This window comes from Pezoporus occidentalis, unplaced genomic scaffold, assembly GCF_034315485.1.
Source record: "Pezoporus occidentalis ecotype Australia unplaced genomic scaffold, CSIRO_AGI_Poc_V1 ctg2, whole genome shotgun sequence".
NCBI lineage: Eukaryota > Metazoa > Chordata > Aves > Psittaciformes > Psittacidae > Pezoporus > Pezoporus occidentalis.
The window spans coordinates 15,918,269-15,937,242 of NW_026913855.1; the positions used below are offsets into that span (position 1 = coordinate 15,918,269).

The 18,974-nt window shown below is 41.7% G+C and overlaps 1 long non-coding RNA gene across 1 annotated transcript in view; it reads left to right on the top strand.

Moving 5' to 3' along the window:
• LOC134163270 (uncharacterized) overlaps positions 1–3,815 on the top strand; it is an 81,148-nt gene extending 77,333 nt beyond the window's left edge. The window contains exon 2 of the long non-coding RNA XR_009964668.1: positions 57–3,815. This is a non-coding gene — a long non-coding RNA (uncharacterized LOC134163270). The remainder of the gene's footprint in view (positions 1–56) is intronic.
• The last annotated feature ends 15,159 nt before the right edge of the window (positions 3,816–18,974 follow it).

Consider the following 18,974-nt stretch of genomic DNA (forward strand, 5'->3'; position numbering starts at 1 on the left):
GTTTTGGTTTGGTTTCTTATATTTTATCTTATTTTATATGTTATTTTATGTTACAGGGTTTTGCTTTGTATTGGTTGCTTTTTTTACTCTGTTGCAGAGCTGATGCTCACAAGCATCAACACCTTCCAAGCACAAGCCAAAACTCCTGGGGAAGTGGAGCCAAGGGAAGAGCAGAGCTCTCTCCCTCTTCAAGCATGCACTGGGCAATGGAGCCAGAGAGTGTTAGGGCACGAGTGGTGCCCTGGAGGTGCAAGAGCAGCAGGCAAGAACAGAGCCCAAAGGAGAACCCTGAAAAAGGGCTGTGCTTAATGCTACAGAGGACAATCAGTAACCCCCTAGAGCTACCCTGGGAGTCATGAAAGCTTCCTTCTCTCAGATGCGGGGTGCAAGGGCCACCTTCCCTCTGCCAAATTCTAGCTTCTGTTTTTCTTGCTTCCCACTGGAGTTAGAAGGAGATTGTGATGCCTCCTAAGAGCCTGCGCCTTCCCTGACTCCTGTCCACACTCACTGCTTGACACCCCCTCTCCTCCCTGAGGTGACCAACAAGAAGGGTGCCACACTTGAAAAGCAGAAGCAGACATCTCCAAGAGCTCATGGGACATATACTTTGAAATGGTAGGGAAGGTCATGGCAGCTGAAGACTACTGAGATCAGCAGGTGGGCAATGGAGTTGCCTGGCAGTGTGATCACTGTCCTGAAAGGACTTCCTTGAGCAAGAAAGTATACAGGGAAGCAAATGATGTCAAAAAGCAGTTACAGCTGAATGATCATGTACTGTGATAAAGCCAGGACCTTAACTTTGCCATGGAGAGGACTGTGCAGGGACCAGGGAGCTAGGACCCCCATAGGGCAAGACTGGGAAGAGACTTTGAGACCTCTCTGTGAAGTCACTTGAAGGCACAGAGAACAGAGCTTGCTTTGTAGGGGACAGGACAGGGTGTGAACAGAGCAGCGGACTGGACAAGCTGGGTGTCTAGTTTATGTGTATTGTTAACCTTTTTTGTCCCTATACTCTGCTGGAAGCATGATGCAAGATCAGACTCAGTAGTCCACACCAGGGAGTAAGAGCTCTGGAAAGGTCCCGTTATCTTCCCCCACTTCTTGCTGTGCCAGTGCCAAAGCTCGTTCAGACACAGAAATCTTCAGGATCAGCCTGAACACTGCTTTTGGTTTGGGGATTTTTGAATTTTCTTTTTTGCCAGGTGACCTCAGTCCCATTTGTTATCTCCATTTCTCCCCCACTCTTCTCATTATGGCATACAACCTGTGTGTGTTGAAAGGCCGTATGAACAATTTAAGAAGAGCTTTCTCTGAAATTTCACCCTATCCTGGTAAACCACGAACAGCTGTCCCTTGGATTTCCATTCTTCTTTACTTTAACCCATGGCCTGTATACCCTTCACCATCTGCAGTGGGAGTGAGGAATAGTTCAGAAGGGAACCTTAATTCATAGGGGGAGCTGCCTTTTCCTTTTTTTTTCGTTTTCCTTCTCTTTTTTGCTTAGTTACTTCATAAACTTTAGTTCCAGTTACCACTTAACTCTCAGCGGCATTTCCATATCGCAGAGTTGTTGTTTCATTCCAGGTTTTCAACAACTGAAATATATCATGGGATTTTGTTGTAATGCAGGAAATTGCCTTCACATTAACAATCTGCCACTTCTGTAAACAAGAAATCCACTGATGTGACATGTCAGCGCTCAACAGGAGGAGAACTGACTACCTTAGCAAAACGATGCATTCCTCAACGAAAACCCGGGTGTTGGGACATGTAATGACACGATTGCCTTCACTTATTTTTAGGGCAGGGGCTAGGTACCTGCTCAGAACAGTTGAAGGCAGAGGACGTGCACTGGACTCTCTCCAAGCCTGCTCTTTATGTGCACTTTGCTCCCAAAGTTCCCCAAGGTCATGGGGTTGCATGTGGAGATTTTTTTTTTCCCTTCCTTTAATAGCATATTGATGTGTACCATAGTTGATAATATAGCTTTTTTAGCCAAGCTCAGTTGTCTCTCACATAGGCTGCTTATTCTCTCCTGCTAGCACGGCTGCTTTGACTGTGTAATGACAGCTGTGTGGATATATGGACTGTGGCAATGGGCTGCCAGCCACTTCATTGTCAGCTCCTCTTTGTTCTCCCAGAAAAGAGGAGGCACAATAGGGAAGGTTTCATCCACATGTCAGACATATGAGGGACAAAGGGATGATGGGAACTGACTGAACTACATGATCCAAGGCAAGCCAAGCAGCATGCTTTTTCAGCTCCGTTTAGCAATGGTGTGGTGGCCAGCCCTCGTGCAATTGTAATCAGCCAATGAGCAATTAAGCTCTGGGAAGGCCTCTATGCTACCTTAGACCCTGCAGAAGGCCATTTCACATGGTCGGTCTTAGGGGACATATTAACCCTTTGCCCCTGAGCCACCTCTCGAGATGGTGGTGGATGTTCAGCATGGGAGAAAGGCAGGATTTGCTGAAGAGGTGGGACCTTTCCTCAGGACAGCTTGGCCCTCTTGGGAGGAAGCAGCAGTTCTCTGGCACACGCAAGTCTAATCAGGTCTAAAGCAGGGAAGAAGCACACACCAAAGTGAAATCTAGGTTGAGAAGAATTGCTCTGGGATTAACTGGAAATGTTAATCAGATAAACTTCCTGAGAGAAAATATGGTTGGCACCTGTGGAGCAGAGGGGATGCCAGTTAAGAGAGTAGTGGTAAGGTGGCTTTTCAAATGGGAAGAGGGAAGAAGTAATTTAAAGCCTGTGACACAGATTAGTGGGATGACAAAAATTATGATCGCATAAAAGTCAGTATTTCTATTGAGTCTGAACTTTTAAACATTTGGTAGACATAAGCCCCATTGAAGGGTCCTTGTTTGAAAGTGTTATACTTCATCTATTGCACAGTATTTCCTGAGAGCTTTCACCGACTACAGCCAAATATGGGCCATCTTAAGAGAATCCCTTTCAGACCATCTCCCCAGCCCAATTTACATGAGGTTTTCATGGGATGCTTCTGTCTAAAGAAGCTAAGGTCACAAGAGGTGAGAGGGAAAGACAAGAGAGGATGGTAAATTTATGTGGGTTGGATTTTTCAGCAGTCTCATTTTTACTGCACTATCTTGGCATAATTGTAAACCCTCAGGAAAGATGGATATTAAATCTATAGAGAATATGACTGATACAATTTAGCATAATGATTTTCATCAGAAAGTACCTGTTGGTCAACTGGAACTTTTTGGATGAAAGAGGTAATAGAGAGGTGGTGGTTGTTCTTTTTTTTTTGTAAAGGAAGAAGAGAAAGTGTAGTTACAGTTGTTAAACTGATGTGACAAGTGTGGTTTTGCAACTGAATGCACAGCAAGTACCAGTGCAACTCTTCATAATTAGGCATATTTACATTTTTGTCTGAATCAAACACAATCCAGAATATCCTATCAAGATTTTTAATGCTATCCTTATTTGGATCAGGAAACATTTTGACAATGTGAAAAATCTCTGCAAACAGATGTTAAAAATACTGTGTCAGGAGCATTGGTTTCCCATGTCCCCAGACCATGAGCTCTACCTAAGGTGGCATCACAATGTTATGGAATCCATATTCAGCTTTTAAAGAAGGCAATGGTTTTATTAATCTTGGGCAAGGGGGGTTCAAAAAAGATGTTGGTTCTACTTAGCTTTGAGAGGTTGGGGAATTGTCACACAATTGAGTACTTCAGCCTTTTGAAATAAAATTCTCTAGGAGCTGTGCTGTTAGGTATAATGCAGCCAAAGAAAAGGACATAAATATAGTAATAATCATTAATAATCATACTACGTTACTATACTACACTATTGAAGGGGGCTGACATGAAACAAAAATGGATTATGCAGAAAGTGCGTTACTGGAGATATTACTGTTTCATGGAAATGCATTTTTTAATAAAATTACATTGCTGATGCCATTTATATTAGTGTAATGCTAATGGCCTTGCTCTGCTCTGGCATGAGATTTCCTCCAGTCTGTGCCAAATCCCTACGAGATGAGATGCATGTGAGATGCCAAAGAGGAGCTCAGCCATCTGAAATTGGTATTTGCATTTGTGGGTTCAAAAGTATTTGCTGCTTTGTAAAGGAGAAAAGGCATTAAAAAAAAGTACAGTTGCAAATAGCTGAAAAATGAGCTGTAATCTAATAAAAAACCCTAAAAAGATGGCATGAAAGGTAAAGGGATTGGGAAAAATAGTGTAAAAATTAAATCCTACTGAAAAAATTATGTTTATCTAGATGCAGAGGATGTCCTAGAGGACTAGTAGTGGTACGTGACAGGGAAACTGTGTTTCTTACCCTAACCTCCAGCTACCTCCATGGTTTTTGTGGTTTGTGCATAGGTGTGACATGCTCCCGGCCAGCACAGTGTTGTATCCATGCAGGAGAGGGCTGTGAGAGAGGGGGCTGCTCCACGCCTCGGTGTGATCTCGGAGGCTGATCTGAAAAAACACCTCCAGTTTAACCAAAGCCTGTTTTCTGTATATTTTTCAGGCTAACAGTGACAGGCATCCCACATGCTGGCAGGCATCCGCTTCTGCCTGCCCAAAACTGCAAAGAATTGTAGGGAATTAGGGAATTCGTTGCCTGCCTGATCGCTTTTTCACGCTTAGGCAATACATAGCAGTGTTAGCTTGGGGTCATTTAAGGTTCCTTCATATTACTGGAGCACTTTCCTTTTCCAATATTCACAAGGGTAACTGGGTTTGGGATTTGCAGTTTTATATCAAGATTTAAGGTATGTTCGTTCACATATGTATTGCTAATCTGAACAGGGCAGAAAGTAAGCCCCTAGGCTTGGATCTATATCCAGTAGCCACACCATCCTGAGTGGGATTCCAGCCTCTCTCTTTTCCCTCTGCTTCTTCCCTAACAAAGCCCTGATTCACTTAAGCAGTTGGAGTTGTACTTAAAAATGAGCTATGCTTTAGTTCAAATATTGTTAGGATGTGCTTGAATCCAGGTAATCTAGGAAAAATTACTTTGAGCTGTTTTGCTAATTTGGGCCAATTGTGCAATCTCAGAATTGGATAGCTGGGTCCTGCTATGAGTTTTGTTTTGTTGGTTTGTATTTCCCCTGACCACAACTAAACAGATAAATCCTTGTTCTATCTCTGAAGTAGAAAACCTCTTTAACCTGTGTGTGCATACTTGTGCTTTCTATAACTCTGTTAGAAGATTAAATTTATTTTTAAATATCTAAAATGGACAACTTTTCTGTCTTTATAAGCTTATGATTATTGTTGAGAATCAGGAAGACATTTTTCAAGTGTACAATAGATGATAAATTCATCTCATGTTCATATTAAAAAAGACACGCTTATCTTCCTGCTGTACTTTAAATTGCTCCTTAAGAATACGATTTGGGGAAAAAAATATTTCATTACATGGAGAAATAATCCTTTCCAGAAATAAGAATTCCAATAGTGTACAGAGGAAATTCCTATTAAATAAAATGTTCTATAGATGAGCACTCGGTGAAGGTACCCTGAAAATGTCTTATTCATATTTGAACATACGATCTAATTGCAATCTAATCTGAAGATATTGAAGTAATACATTATATGGCCTGAAATTCATGTGTGAAGTATGTATTCAAGCATTTTTGAATATTGTGATCAAAATACAGAAGCAGATTCTTAAAGGTACTGTTTAAATGAATATAAATAAATGGCTAATTTGATAAAATGTTGCTGTGGAATTATAGCTTGTTTGTGACATAATTCTACACTTTTTTAAACATGTCTTTTAAAAAAACTAAACTCATGAAGAATAGGCTCAAAATATCCAGCTTTATGTTTTGTTAGGTTTATTCAAATAGATCCCCAGATACTTCGCAAATTGGGTTAGCTGTCTAGAAACTGGTGTTATACCTCTGATCTGAGAAAGAAATACCTGCCTCCCTGAAAATAAATAATACAACCCTTCTCCATATCTATCCCAGTCTAGTAAAGCTTGCCTTTACTTGAGGAATTTTGTTCCATTTCTAATTCCAAAGTGAGAAGGTTTGATGAACCAAGGGCAGACTTAGAATATTATGGATTTTTTCCACCTTGGTTGATTAACCTCATACATTTTATTTGAATAATGTCTAAAAGCTCTAATTAGCAATGGCTAATCTGCCCCCCAGATGCTTGCTATTGATTTTGCCTGCAGTAAAACCAATCTAATTGCCCTCTCCTCATCAGAGATAGGGTGGGTATTGAAATAACCAACTTGCCCACGTGTCTATGAGAGCCATCAGAGCAGCAGTGGGGAATGGGGTGCCTCTGTGGGGCACTGGAAAAAAGCCGGCCCATGGAGCTGGGTAGGGAGAGGATTTACCCTGTGCACTGAGACAGTGGGGAGGTAAGTCTTGGAGCAGCAGCGCTGCTGTTGCTGAGGGCTTGGACATGAATCTGCTCCCAGATGAGGAGTCAAACTCAGAAGGGAGATGAGAAAGGCAGCATGCTGATTATTGTGCCAGGGGAGAAGAGAGGGCTTATCCAACAACAGTTCACTGGTTAAAATGCCTTTCAGGTCTTTGCCTGGCTGTCAGGGGGCTTTAGTGTCACCCCCAAAATGACAGTGTTTGCATAACCATAAGACAATGTCTATTATTGCTTCCTTTGATAGCATTGTGTTTACAGAGGCTTTGATATTGTCTATAAAAGCTATTGCTCTGTTGAAACTTGGCTGTTAAAAAGCAGAAAGCAAACTCTCAGCCTAAAAGCAAAAAAAAAAAAAAGTGTTTTTTTAAATAAAATGTGAAGGCTCCTCATTTTTTCCATTGCCTATTTAATAAAATTATCTCAGAAGTTCAAGCAGATTTGTTTTGTATTCTAATAAAGCAAAAATGCTATTTTCTTTTTTGAACTGCATTTCAGAAGTGATTAGTCAGTAATGAGGACTTTTCCTGATATTTAAAATTAGATGTCAGTATGTGAGTTATACTGTGGTGCATTGTTTCTCATTGATAGCTTCATGTGGATTGCAGTTTCTGGTTTTATTTAAGTTGCAGTAAGATAGGTTTGTCTATTTATTATCCTCTGAAAATGATATTAATAAATTATCCTCAATAGCTCAGCCAGGTTTTTTTTTCCCTCTCAAATAGTCCTGTTGCTGATTTCTCAGGGTAGTAAGCTATCATGTTCCTCTCGGTACCTATTCTTTTTCTTGCAGCTTTCTGCACTGAGTATGTGCTTTGGAAGGAGTCCAGCCTGATCCTACAAATCCTGTTTGTCTATGTGGTTTGTTTTACAAGAGCACTCACATGAGACAGGGGTGTGGGGGGCTTCTTTGCCTTTTTTTGCCTGAAAAGGCCATAAGTGATTGGCAGATCCTGACTCACTTTTTGCTGTGTGTCCTTAGACTGCCATGTGGTTTGGTTGCCGCAGTTACATCCAGTCACCATCACGAATACTCCAACATTCACCTCTTCCACATCTTTTCTGTGTCTTCTAGCAAACTGCTTGGAAGAGGAAAAATAAGGTTGGCTTGTTAGTGTTAACTGCTGACACAGTGTGATGTTTTTGCTGCATGGTGACTGTCTCCCTTGGGCTGGCATCTAGTGCTCATCCAAAGAACTTCTGCTGTCTTCGGTCCACAGAGTAGTTTTTCTTGGAGGCTCAGTTTTCACTGTGGTAAGAGGTTGCTTTTCTCTACAGCTTGTGGTATGTTTGATAAGGCAACCCTGTATTCTGCAGGCTTCATTTTGGTGGGCAGTGCATCAGCACTGTGATGTCTGCCAAGAAGTTCTGGTGGTATTAACGTGTTTATGGGGTCAGATGTTCATTGTATCACTAGATGCAGCAGCTAGCAAAAAAGACAATGAGATGGGAGACACCATCAGGGCTAAGGAAATGCCTAATAGGGACAGTTTACATGGGCCACATCAATTGATGTACTGGAGCATGACAGAAGCAGGCCCTTTGGGAGAACTTAAGTATGGAGACCTCTCACTTTAGGGGACCTCACGAAGCACAATGGACTGCACTGGTTGCCTATCCAGTAACTGGTGGAGAATGATTCCAGGAGGCAGGAGAAGAAGGAGAAACTTGAACTAGAAAGCCTTAAATTTAGTAATTGGACGTGTATGTTTGGTTGAACTACAGATGGGGAGTGAGCAGTGAGGTTTGGTGAAGGAACTTTAAGAGGTTCAAATGGAGATGAAAGTGAAACAGCTCTGGCAATTGTCTCTAAAGGGGACTAAAATATGATAGTACATGTGAAAAAGCCTCAAAGATACTTCAATTAGAAGCAAGGTAGAATAAATGAAGGCCAAACAAAAGATGCAAGATGAATCCTGTCTTTTGGATAATATTGAGAATGAAGAAGTATCAGGATTTGGGGTATGGGCAGACTTTGTGTAGGAGAAGAATAAGTTAAAAATTAATTTGGAGGAAGGTGGAGTGGGAAGGGCTGAATGAAGCAGGTAAGTGAAAACTGGTGGGAAGATGTGTGCTATAGAGGCAGCACTGAGGGTGGAGAGTTATCGTACTGTCAGGAAGCTGTATATATGAATCATCAGCCTAGAAAACAGCACCCAAAGGTCTGAGGGCAGGTGAGATTTGCTAGAAAGGGTGGGTAAAGCAAGAACATCAAAAATGTTGAAAAATATGGAGGAAAGGGCAGCTTCTCAAGCACCAGCATCAAGGCGTTTAGCAGTTAGAAAGAGGAGAACTTGATTGCTATCTCCTGTTCTGAGCATAAGGAGGATTGCTAATGAGTAAAATATTTCGAAATGGAAGAAAATGTTGAAAGCAACAAAGTCAGTCATATTCTGAGCGAAGCCAGGGAGTCCTGCCAGAGAAACAGAGGAGCCAATGCAGTGAGTTGTCTCCTTGGTTATTCTTCTCTCTCCTTGGCATTATGCTTGCTGTTTGTGAAGGCTCTTTCCAGGCTGCTCAATTCATGCAAAGAAAGCGGGAATTGAAGCCTTTTGCTTGCACCTAAAACCTGGGCAAGCTGGAAAATTGCACAAACCCTAGAAGTGCTGCAGCAGCTGGAAGGGGTTGATGGTCAGCTGCAGCACGGTGGAGTTGTTTAAGGCCTCTGATGGGAATTTTCCTTCTTTCCACAGTATATTAATAGCATAAACCTCCTTAGCTCTTTTGGGATCTCTGGAAATAGATGGGTAGTCAGCGTATGTACTGACAGCATGTACACTGATGGAGTAGTGGTTCAGTGTGTTATGTGTGTTTATTATTCAGCTTCCACCCTGTGATGCTGTGCCAGAGAAACAGAAAGAGCTGCTGCAGCTGAAGAGAAGGGGGAAGAGAGAGGGAGAGTGAGGAGACAGGGCAAAATGAGAGAGCACAAGATACAGAGGGAATGAGTAGACTTGGGTAGAAAGCAAAAGAGTCTGGAGAACCTTTTGTGTGAGAAATATGAAAAGCCCAGCCAGTGGGAGCTAAGGGAATATAAATGAAAAGTATGAGCTACGAGAGGGAAATACGTAATAGCACTGCAGAGGTAATTGAATTTATTCTTGCTCGGTGTGGGTGGCTATATTTCCCGTACCCTTGTCTTCACTTGTATATGGTTCTGAGTGATGAGGTGACCTCAGCCAATGAGGATAAATGAAAGATCTGTGGTATTGTTAGAGCCTGTTCTGGAGGTGTATTTCGTGCCTTACTTTTGAGAATTAGGATAGTTACATTTAAATAATGGGATTGGGTTTTCGCTATAAAATGCTGCTTTAAATAAACTACAACTTTGTGTGTGGATAGCTGTAAAATAAGAGCCCAAGCAAGGTAAATGATGTATGTGAGGAGAAGATAGTAAGGAGAGGTTGAAATTCTGAAAATAAGCCTTTGTGTTTCTTTTCCTAAGCTAATAAATGTTTTGTTGGTAACCATATTGCTTCTCTGTGTGGTCTGGTATGCCATTTGTTTTCTCTTTGCAGGCCATGCTGCAGGGAGTGCAAATTGAGCAGTGAAGTCAGTTCTGAATGGTGTAAGAAATGCATCATGGTGTGCCTCAGATATTTTCAAGTGTGTTAATTGTACCCTCTTGAGGCTGTAAGTTCTCTGGTGTATGAACTGGGGCTTTTCCCCTGCTTAGGCTATTTTGAATGGTCTGTTCATGCTGCCCAAAAAGATAGATCTGTGATTCCTGGTTCTGCAGAGGAAAAACAGGACACCTGGCATTTGGCAGTGAGCACCTTAATGTCTCACCAGAACTAGCTGCAGCAGGTTTGGGCAGATGAGTGAACACTTCCTTCCTTTTACCCTGAAGTCTCACCTAACTCTGCTAATTTTGATCACATCACAGTGGAGAATGACAGTCTGGGTCCTTCATATCGATTCCTTCATTTTCCTCTTTGGTCTCCCCAGCTTTCACATACCCTCCATGCTAAACACCACTGCAGAGTTTCATCTTCTGAAATCTATTGCTCTTCTCTTGCCAGTCTCTTCCTCAAATCCCTTCATAGTTTATGTCCTTTATCTCATCAAGTTCAGGTGTCCTTGCTACTTGTTCTTCATTTCACTGACCTTTCCTAATTCATTGCATTGATCTGCCTTTATTTCTTAGAAAATAATGCTGCCACTATACATCTGTCTAAATTTTGAACCCTGTTAATGATTTCAGCCAAATTCGACATAACAGTGGGTATCTATCTCCAAGATCTGGTGCTTCTACAGGTTTTGTATAAATAGGTGGCCAAGTGAAGGAGAGAGTCAAAGTTGCTGATAGTATGGAAGGAAAAGAGAATCAATTAAACACCAGAGGATCGCTCATGTGGCAGCTCTTGAATCCCAGGCTTTCTCAGCTCTGCTGCTCGGTCGTTAGCTTTTTCTTTTTCTGAGGTCTCCCTTGACACCTGCATCTTGTCTTCCCAAATTCCTATGCAAAGCACCGAGCAATGCACTTCCATCACGTTGTTCAGTAAAAGGTGGCTTTCCTGAGCTGATTTACTCCATGGCTCTCTGAACTGTTCACTGTTACTGGGGTGCTGCTGAAAACAAAACATTTGTGGCAAGTGAGGGGAGGATGCAGCATACATTTTGCTGCCACATGCCAGCTTCTCCACCCCTTCTTTCAGGTTTCTTTCTTCCCTGGCTTGTTCCTTTGTTATTCTGCTTTATGTACAGGTACATAGCAATTGACATGCAGCGATGTATATTTTAAACAAATTCAGTCCCTTAGTGTGGATACAGTTATACTGAAGCACTTTCAGGTTTAATAGGTCTCCTAGGCCAAGCTACAACAGGAGAGCTTTGATGGCACAGCTGTACACTTTTGCAGGCTTCACTCCTGCTTATTTGCTCCTGTTCTGATATTTCCAGCATTATCTAGCGCTTGTCAAGTTTGCCTACCTCTGCTTTGCTGTATGGCCATCTTGGTAAAAAGTCATAGCCTCAAATGAAGTAGTTATTTACTGCAGCAAGTGCTATCGTCTGGACCAGGGATGCTGCATCTGTTTGGAAAAAGCACTTGTATGTTTTTGGAGGAAAACTGTTCTCTTGTCTCATGTAAGGATGACTAACCCCCATGTGCCCCAGACAAGTGGATCAACTTTTGGCCAAGCTAACCCCACTCTCCTCCTGGAAAAACACTTCCAAGAGAAAGCTCTGGTATATTGATGTGGCTCTTGTGTCTCATTGCCTTGTGCACATTTATCCATTTCAGTAATAGACACAGAAAAGGAAAAACACTTAGATAGCTACTGTGAAAATGAGTGTATTAAACCCCTCAATTGAAAGGAACATATGGAGAAAAGAGATGAAACAGATCCCTCTCCAAAAGGCCGTTATTTGGCTACACCTCAGAAGGAAATAGTGTGCCAGCTGCTGCTATAGCCCTGGAGGAAAAAACATTTTGCAGCAAGGTAGGGGGGAATGGGAACTAATAGAGCCCTATAATAACCATAGACTTGTCTGTAGTAAGGAGAGGAGAAACAGAGCACTGGATTATAATGAAATCATTGCAGTGTGAGAGGCTTGTGATCTTGCTCTTTGCTTGACTCCTTAGTCCTGCAGCCATAGGTCAGCTGTGTGGTGGTACTTTTTCAGCACAGGAAGCAGTTCTCAGCACTTAATCTATGCTTATGGAAAACTCACAAAGGTCCTTAAGCAAGGTCCATGTCCTCATTTTAGAAATAACCAAAGTGAACTGCTCAAGGTAATACAAAGCATAGCTGTGTGCACAGCAGCTGCAGCAATAGAGCACACAGCTTTTAGTTTGAAAATGCTCCCAATACAGTGATGCCATGTGAAGGTGGTAGCACTGGTGTAGAAAGCAGCAAAGCCAAGCTGAAATGCTGAGATGAGGTACTCACCAACATGGCTTCTCTGCTTCCAGTTCTGGGCACTTGCTTGGGCTTTTCTCCATCATTTCATGGGGAATATATACCCTGAGACACAGTTACAACCTGCAAACCCTCTGCTTCAGCCACTGGGCAGCAGCTGCCTGGCAAGAGACTGCTGCCATTACCTATTTGTACAGCCTAGCCCCACTGGCATTGCACCAGTGCCACCGGGTGTGTGAGAAATGGGAATATAAAGGCATCATTTTCTCCTTTTTTTTTTTTGCACAAGGTTGCTATTTCATAGTGTCTTCGAGATAAAGAGATTAGGTGGACTGAAGCTCATTATCAGGGCAAGAGGAGGGAGTCCTGATGATGAGAGAGGCTTCAGCACATTCCCATCCCCACTGGGATAAGGTCATGTTATGATATTACTGTAGTAAGACGTCAGATTGGCTGAAAATATCTACTGCCATGCAATTTCACAAAGCTTTGTCTTGGGAAGCAATAGTTGTTTTTCTCTGGTAAATCCATAAAGAAAAAAATCAGGAAGTTCCTTTAAAATGATTAAATGTCTAAAGTAAAAGTGTGTTCAGCAGTAGGAAAGAGCAGCCCTGGTACCACAGAATCTTAGAATGGTTTGAGTTGGAAGGGACCTTAAAGATCATCTAGTTCCACACCCCCACCCCCCCACCATGGTGGGGAGACACCTTTCACTATAACAGGTTTCTCATACTGAATAGTGAAGTTTAACCTTGTAAAGTATTTCTTCAAATGTAATTTAACAGATTATATGCTTATTTCTTCCAAAATGTCAAAGTTTTCTATATATGAAAGTGCAGCATATTATTCCCTAAAAGATAAGTAACAAAATGCAAATAAAATAGTTTTAGAAAATCACAATCATTTTAGGAATACTTCTATCAAAAAGATTAACGAATGCAACACACCCCCCCAGAGCAAACAGTCAAATACTGCAGTGTATGTTTCTGTGTCTGAGAAAGCGTCAGTATTTTCCAGCTGCTATTAACTCTTTCAAACATTAAATAGCAACATTTCAATCCTGTTGTCTTCCTTTTCTCCTCCATCCTTCAGTAAAGTGCTACTGGGATCTCTGTCTCTGCTAGGAACAGGAATTCTCTCGGTAAAAAAATCTTGACCAGAATGTTTGGTGGGAAGAGCAACTGCTGCAGAGCATGCTGAGCAGTGGAGAAAATCAGACGGAGTTTGCTTATTGAAGTCAGGCATTTCCAAGTCGACACAAAGCTTATGAAAATAAAAAGTAAACCAGAGTGAGGCAGAGTTGACGATGATGGAAGCTGCAAAAATTCTACTTCCATCACTTCAATTAACAGGTAGAGAGTGAAGGGATGTCTTGTCTGGTTTTTTTGTTCTAACCAAGAGGGCAGAGTTGCTCTAACATGATTCATCAGGTGACAGTCATGAAGGGGCTGTGATAAGTTCTTAACTTGTTCTCCTTCCTCGTAAATTCCATTAATATCTTTCTCACCTGGAGGCAAGTGCAGTGAGGTTTTGTAGTTATTTGGTGTCATTCAGCTGTGAGGTGGCTGTGTCTTTTTAGAACAACCTATTTTTTCGTGATTTTCTTTTAACAGAAGAGATTTTTTTCCCCCTGCATAAATTATCCATGTCTTTATTGGATGTTGATGCCATAAAGCCAAATAAACCCTACCCCAACACACAGTGAGCATATATTACTCTAAGTTTGAAACTATCATAATTTGCCCGGCACAAGTGTGTCAGCTGAAGCCAGCTCCTCTCTGATCAATCTGCATTGTGGATTTAGGTGCATTCAAGACAAACTGTAGGACAGCAAAGCTCCCGAGATTAAAACTCTGGACATTTCACATTCATGAAGCATTTAATGTGCTTCGATTTTTGTCACTTGGGACATCATGCACAAACTAAAGTCAGGGTGACCCCATGGGCCAGGTTCCTATGGAGCCATTACAATGTATTTATTCTGTAATCCTCAAAACTAGGAGGGATTTATACAATAGACTAATGGCTTCAAAGGAGTCAGTTCAGCCTTCAGGGTGGAAAGTCCACTTTTTAACCCTTGCAGTGCTGACTCCTTGCCTGGCACACACACTTACGCAGGGGATGAAGCCTCCAGGCTCTTGTGGGAAGGACATACAAGATTTGGTGTCCAGGGTGGGGATGGCAAAGCCGTGATGAGACTCACTCCTGAGCCACTCATACCTTTGTTCCCAGTGCTCAGGATAGCTGTGTAGAAATCAGTTAAGACAAATATTATCCTACCTATGTCTAAACACCTTCTCAAGGCCCTGAAACACCAGAAAGACCACTTTTTTCAGTCTGTATGGTGCACAGGCATTCACTCTTATAGATTTCCATAAAACCTTTATGAAATAGTACTGCCGTGTTTGGGGGTTTTTTTTGTTGTATTTTGCTTTGGGGCTTTTTGTTTGTTTGTTTGTTTGTTTTAACAAAGAGAGCCAGTAAGGTCAAAGCAATACAGAAAATTCCCCCAGCTCTAGCTGACATATATATTTTGCCTGAGCAAGATTCCCAGCATTTCTCTCACTTGCATTCCTAAGTAGATTTAATAATTATGAAAGGTGGGTTGGTACTGGAGAGACCACTATCCTTTATTAATCTGCTTAGCATCCAATAGTATTCTAATAAGGAAATTGTGTGTCTTCCAAAAAGGTCTTCATCCTCAGATGGTCTTGCTTCACATCATCCTCCTTGATCCTTTATGGAGATACTCTGTACACAAGGCACAACAGATGCGCTGGATATCTTGCGGTGTGGAGATATTCCTCGTATGTAGGAGTATTACTTACTCAGAATAGTAAGTACTGTTCTGAGGCCAGAACCTTGCTTCACTGACATTGCTGCATAAGCACTAGCTGTTGCTGAGGTAAAAAAACCACCTTCTTTGAAAGGTTCTATTCTTCCAGTTTTGTAGTAGCTGAAACAGATCATGTGTTAACTATTGGGTGGCCCAAGTGAAATGAAAGGGTGTAATAAGAGCCATATGTATACCAGGAATACAAGTTCCAGGATTGTCAATCCACTTATATAGTAAAATCTTTTAAAATACCTTGTTTTAAGAAAAGGTAAAGCAAATAAACTGGAAAATTGAAGGTTAAGACACCATTCAACTTCTGGTTCCTTTTTTCTTGCCCATCAGTCTTTTCACTCATAACTTGGGAACCATTTTCAGTGTGGACTCTTCTTTCAAAAGAGGACTGTGTCTGCTTTATTCCTCATGTCCTACCAATAAGACCTTAGGTGTCAAATATGGTGTGCAGTGATCATATATGAAAGGGTTAACCAAAACAGCCAGGAGAGAGTTACCTGCTTTACTACTGACACTGCTTGAGTCCACACTTTGGCTCGGTCTTAGGGCCTTTTTGATAGTGGCACCCAAGTAGCTGGAATAATTGTCGCTCGAGTTTTAATGTGCTTTGAGATCTTATTACCTTCAGGACTTATGCTATGAAATGACCTGTGTGATTTTTAACTTAAAGTCTAAGATTGAAGTACTTCATCTTGCAAACTGTGCAGCTGCCTCTTGTTAGTTTGGCCTCAGCGGTAACTGTAGGTAGATCCTTGGTACTTCTGCCCTAGCTCTGGTGTTTTGCAGAAATACTGCTGTGTGTGATACAAGGATTTCTGTATAATTTTTGCTAGGGGTGAATTTTTGATGTGAAGGTATGTTTTGGGCATAACCACTTTGGAATGATACTGCATTTGAATCTGTTCAGTTGTAGCGCAATAGTTATTGCTGCATTTCATATTATAATTGTAGGCTACACAAAGTCAGTTGGAACTGCAGCATAGGACTGTGTTTATATTGACAGTCAAGCCAGACACTGGATGGAGAATTTTACTACATTAGTGAACTTTCAGTAATGGACCGGCTCCCAGTATCTTTGTTTGAGATGAATGTCTAAGGAAATGTGACAACTTATTTAACTGCTCCTCCTGTCTTCATTAAAGGCTGAGAAGCATCAAGGGTTTGGCAGCTGAGATCTTTGTAAATATCTAATTAATGATTTATGAGGAAAGCTTTTTACCAAAGTGCACCTCCCTGCACCAGCAGACATATGTAATCTATATAAGCTATGGCTATAAAGTCTGGTCAGCTACTTTTTTTTGATCATTGTTATGATATCGCCTTAAAGCTTTGCCCGAGACTGGAGCCTAGCTGAGTCTAGTACAGGCATGAAATAAAAAATGGTCTTCGTTTCAGGAAATGTACAACCTAAAAGGCTAGGGAGGGAAATTGTTGCCAGGAAAAAACAGAAAACCTCCATTTCCAGGGGGAAGCTGAAGTATAGATCTTGTACAAAGCCACACAGGAAGTCTTCTAATGGGAGGGTTAGGGCTACTAACCCTCCCATTAGAAGGGAGGGAGAAGCACAGGTTACTGTGCTATTTCAGGATTACTCCTCATGTATGAAGAGAGAAATAATGATGGGTCTCACGTTTATGAGATTTGGCTATAGTGATAGCTCTAGATAATCCAGCAGATAAAATAAGGCTTGGGCTTCTGCCATCTTTAGGCAAAAGAAGAAACGTCTTCGTACAACATACAAGATACAGCACAACCACCTTTGACGCTTGTAAGTGGTAGATGTGTAAAATCTCTGACAACCAGGGAGAAAACGGTCTGTAGGTCAGAGCACCTCTCTGACGTTGGCAGCCTGGGGAGCCAAAGGTTGTGTTTCCCACCTGAGCTATGGACCAGCCGCCGTGTTCAGCATACCCGGCTGTGCACTCCCCTGGGAGCTGTCTGCCTACATGTCATTTTCTGTGTCCGCCAGCTACATCACAGTTCCAAATGCAAAATCCACTACTCAGGGACACTATGCGGATTTGTGACACTACCCATGGGACTTCGGATCCATAAACCAATGAATGGATTACAATGAGGCATAAATATAGTATTTTCATGGATGACATATAATCCTACTCAATTACTGTTCCTGTCATGTAAAGGGAAACTGTACCCATTTTTCTCATCCCTGCACACTGAAATTTCAAAAGAAGTGCCCAATGCAAAAGATTCAATCTCCTAGTTCCCTGCCTTTTATCTATTAGCTATTTTACAGCTTGTGTTTTCCATTATGAGGTGCTTCCTATAATTAGTTCTTTACATCTCTAGAAGATTGCTATATGGGAATTTCATTTGACAGAAGCGTTTAGAGTTTCTGGATTGAGCAGACTGGTATATTAGTCTCTGAATGGTGTGGTGTGTGTTATATCATGTGCTCTCATTTATGTCTGGATTGCAATGCCCGGAAACAGTTTTGCCTTCTGCTTTGCTTTTATGAACTCTTTCTGGTTTTGAGAAATCATTGCAACTGTCCTTTGCTTGAGATAACTTACATATCATAGTTGGCTTTCTGAATTCAGCAAGATGTGAAACGTCTCACGCATAAAGACTTAATCCTTTCTATCAGTACCAGACAGTTTTATGGGCGTGGATGCTTCACAATAGGGGTAATAATAAGGAAAATTGAGTTTGTATTTTGTTTCCTTGTATGACTGAAATGCTATCTTAATTGTCAATATGGCATGTCCGTTCCCCCCCCCCCTTTTAAAGCTGCCCAGGCAGTACAAATCCTTTTGATATCTAAAATTAAGAATTGTAATATCTCAAAATAATGTTTTATTGAAGAACGAATACATGTAATGTTTGTCCATTGGGCATTTCTAATGCAGCATGTTAAATCCTTCTGCATGCTGCCATAGGTGCTGAAGGGGTGCTACAGAAATAAAACAGCTCTTACAGCAAGAACTATTACAGCTCCCCAGCACTGCGTCCTGCGTGTGTTTTATACTGCAGAGGCAGCTGCCCTGTAACATTCAGCTGATTGTTTGTAATAGGCAGTGTTTTTTCTGAATTCTTCCTTGCATTTGAAAGAAATCTGTCTGATTGCGCACAGAAATGTGGGTGTCTCAAGACAAATACAAACATGTTGCCCATACTCAGTCCCACACAGGGATTTAGTCAGTGCCTTCTATTTCTGGTTAGAAACATTTTAGGGCACCTGTGGTATCTGAAACGAAAGTAAATTTCCTCAGAGGAGCAAATGCAGCATTTACATTTTCCTGTGTGGGTTTTTTAGTTGAACGTTACTCACCGCTGCTTTTTTCCTCCCCTCTGAAGTCTGTATGCGCTTGCCACAGCCACAGAATCTGCTCTGTGCTTTTGAAAGGGCAGGGTCAGACATGCACGGCTGTATTTATAACACAGGGATCGCTGCAGTTTTCAGCACAAGTGCTTTAATCATCCTTTCATCTAAAGGAGAAGCATCTGGTCCTAAATGTGTGCTTTTTTTGCCCCTTCTGCTACAGTGCTGCACGGATGGTTGATTGAACCACCCCTCCTTTTTCCTGGCAGCAGGGGTGCAATGGCTTGCTACCTTTGTTTCCACTTAGGGCCTCTAAATGGGGCTGTATAAAGGGAATAGTAATAAGGAAGTCCCAGGGCTTCTGTTGAGCCCTCTCCCCAAATTTAATCTGTGCCTAGGCCCCACTGGCCAAGCTGCTCGTATGTACGTTTCTGGGTCTTTAAAAAAAAAAACATAAAATAAAGAAGCATGTGAATGAGATGATGCTGGGAACTCCAGCAGGGAAGCCAAATGCTAGGTGCACTTGTCTTACAACACCCAGAATGGTATAAGACAAAGGACCTAACTACAAAAGGAGCTTCTTTAGCCTGTGC